Raw genomic sequence first — 3,859 nt, forward strand, 5'->3', positions numbered from 1 at the left:
GATTATGTCAGACATTTATAAAACCGGATTAACAAGGATCACCTTCACACACAGAGACAAACACACACACACACACACACACACACACACACACACACACACACACACACACACACACACACAGTCTCTCTTTCTCTCATCCTCACACTCTACCTCCCACATGCTCCATGACACTCACACATCCTCCTTGCCGCCTTCACACATAGAACATAAACACACACCCTGTCCCTGACCCTCACACACACACCAAATCCTATACTGACCCTCACACACATGCTCCATGACACTCACAAATGCTCCATGACAGCATCTGCATCACACATTTCCACCCATCCTGACTGTCGCATACCGACACTCTCTCTCTACTTCCCCCGCTCTCTCTCTTTCTCTCAAGAAGCCTGACTTAAACCATTGAACAAATGAACACATTTCTATAACCCTTCTTTAAAACCTACGATTCATGCATATATTCCCACACACACTTCAGCCTCTCTCACACATGCAATCACACAGCTACTACATTAAGCAATGCAAGACTAACATTAGGGGGTTAGGGGGTATGTAGAGATACAGTAGGATGACATTTGCATAACCTTTCCTTAAGACACAAACACATGCACATCACGACCACACATCACAACCACTCATCACGACCACCCATCACAACCACTCCTAAGACTAAGCTACTTTTAGTAACAGTTTAACAATCAGACACTGACATTCAGGGCCGGCTCTAGCCTTTTGGGGGCCCTAAGTGGGATTTGGTTGTGGAGCCCTCCCCCGCCAAGTGGGGAAGAGAAAAATGTGGCCCCCGTTTTGCCAGCGGAGAAAAAATGTATGTTTTAACGTTCAGTTCGTGCAATTCTATACATTTTGCCATGGGGCAGAGAAAAACTTGCAATTTTATAACAGATTCCATATAATTCTACTTATTTTGCCATGGAGCAGAGAGGCATTTTAGCAGTTTTAAGTCTAATTTCTACTTATTTTGCCATGGGGTGGAGTGACATTTTTTTGTGGTTTTAAAGCTAATTTCCTGCAATTATACACATTTTGCCATGACTTATGCCATGTTTATGATATATGTGTGAGAGTGACTAACAAAATCAATCCCACATAGAGGTCAGGGGCCCTGGGCACGTGCCCTGCCTGCCCAGTTGGTATTCGGACATGATTACTATAAGTTTAGATAACTGCTAAACCAATTTACCAATCTAAAAATTGTTAGCTAACATGGCTAATTCAGTGACAGTCAGTGACTGAGAAAACAAGAAAAATTTGCTGATGCAGAAACAAATGTCTAATTTACACCTTGTGTATTCTACCAGTTTAACTCTTAACAGTAAGTTGAGATCCTGACTGAGTTCCTAAAAATAAAAGAGGGGAAAAATCTGCTTATGTCACTTATGCCTGACATAAGAGGAGAAATGGGATGACACGACATTATTTACACATCAAAGGTTTGCACATTATCCAGCATCAGAGAATGAAATGATGGTGGGTTCCATTTAATCTCTCTCTCTCTCTCTGTCTCGCTATATTCTGTTCTCCATCTTGTTCAATCCTTCAATTTCTCTGACTCAGCAGTATGATTCGGAGACAAGGTCACCTGACTACTGTTGCTATGGAGACTGAGAATTTGGGGATTTTCCCCCTCCTCCTTCTCCCTCTACTGCAGGGCAGCGAGAGAGGGGGGAGGGTGGAGTGAGTGGTGGGGAATGAGAGACACGGAAGCAGGATGGCAGAGGTTAAAGAAGGATACTGCTGTCAGCCATTTTGTTTGAAAGGAGCTTGAATAACTTTATTAGTAGCCATACATGCGATGACACAGTGCTATATTGCTGTATGGAATTGTAATGCACTGTACATCTCTTACCATCACTACATTACACTGACTGGGGAGCAAAAGTGCTTTCATAGAGAAAGATATACAATTACTTTGATAATAATAATAATAATTTATTTATTTTAATCATTTGAAACAGAGACAGTAACAGAGGTAATAGGGTAATAATAACCAACGTGAGACTACATTGCTCTACATGATGAACGCAACTGACTAGGTATCCCCTTTCCCTTTCCCTCGTTTCAGCCTGATCTGTGGAAATCACGGGGATATTTTTATTGCCTCAATAGCAAAGTTAGTCAAGAAGACACTGAAGGCAGTATCACCACAAGGACAGACAGTACATCGCATTCTGAAATGTCATAGCTACAAAGGTTATTCCACTGGTAGTTCATCTGACACTGGGCCTGTGTCATGTCAAGTGCGTCCCTCATCTAAAGATCAGTGGGAATGAATTGGGACACCACCTTGTTAATAAGACATATAACCTTCATTTAACCCTTGTCAAAGCTTTATTTCTGGTGGTTATTTTCCCCTCTGGTCATCCTTTCAGACATCTTGTGAGGGGCAGTGGAGGCAGCAGTGCTATGCATCTCAGTCGGAAGGTGAACCGTGACTGTGTGCTTTCCCTTGCAAATCAGCCGTGAGGCTACGTGCAGGCTGTGTACTGCAGCATTCATTCTCCACTTACTATAATACATATAGGGGTAAAACAACACACGTGTACCTGCAATGGCAACTCACTCACTTCTACACGTAGGCCAGCTGTCTCTTTATCTCTGTCAGTTCCTCTCTGTCTCTCTCCTTTCTCATGGCCTCTCTCTCTCTCTTTCACTCTGTCTCTCTCTCCACTTCTAGCAACTTCATACTGCGTACTTCATGGTGCCACACCTCTGTCTATTTGTCTCACTCTTTCTCAGAGAGAGAGAGAGAGAGAGAGAGAGAGAGAGCTTTTTTACTTCAACAAGAAGACGTAGGTGCATGGGTGTAGTCTGCCTGATAAGCAGACATACAACATCTGTAACAGACATGCAGATAGTGGTTTTGCAGTTGGACACCACTGATAATCTCTCACTCTAATTTTGACGGTTGTTAGTTTTGTTGTTTGTTTTGAACTCTTCTCGTCCACATCTGTCGTCTCACACACACACACACACACACACACACACACACACACACACACACACACACACACACACACACACACACACACCATACAGTAAATAGGCATAGACTATCACATGGAGAGAATCTGCTTGTCTGAGCGATGGGTGTGAGACCAATCACAGCCTATCCATACTTACTGTCTGATATCGGAAATATTATTCTGAAATCTATTCGATTCTATACTACCCGGCACAGCCAGAAGAGGACTGGCCTGGTTCCTCTCTAGGTTTCTTCCTAGGCTCCTGCCTTTCTCTGGAGTTTTTTTTCTAGCCACTGTGCATCTACATCGGCATCGCTTGCTCTTTGGGGTTTTAGGCTTGATTTCTGCATAAGCCCTTTGTGACATCTTAATTATAGGACCTAGGTCTATTATCTTCTATCAGTGTAGCCTATTCTCTCCATCGTCTGCTATGTAATTGCAGGCCGAGGGGAGGCATTGAAGTGCAGTGACCTACACGACCAGAAAGACAGCAGTGATTATCACATGCAATACAGCACACAATGCCATCAATTTATAAAACATAGATAAGCTACATGAATACAAGACAAGCACGACAATAGTATCTAACCTTGTATGTCCATTTAGACAACATTTCGGCCTAGGGGCTCAGGATGCTGATGGCCAACGGCCTTGGAATTCTGCAGTAAAGAAGGAGGGGCAGATTAGGCCTTCTGTTGGCCAGTGTTACATACTTGTGACGATTGGCTAGATTGCCTGTCATCAGATAGTTGCTCAGAATTCCTATTGGCCAATTCAGTGGTCATTGGGCGGGTTTACGAGGTCCATGGTTTATCAGCTTTGCTAGAATGGGGCGCTGCGATCACTCACACCCACCGGCGCTTCTT

Source organism: Oncorhynchus nerka, linkage group LG3 (genome assembly GCF_034236695.1).
Source record: "Oncorhynchus nerka isolate Pitt River linkage group LG3, Oner_Uvic_2.0, whole genome shotgun sequence".
Classification (NCBI taxonomy): Eukaryota; Metazoa; Chordata; class Actinopteri; order Salmoniformes; family Salmonidae; genus Oncorhynchus; species Oncorhynchus nerka.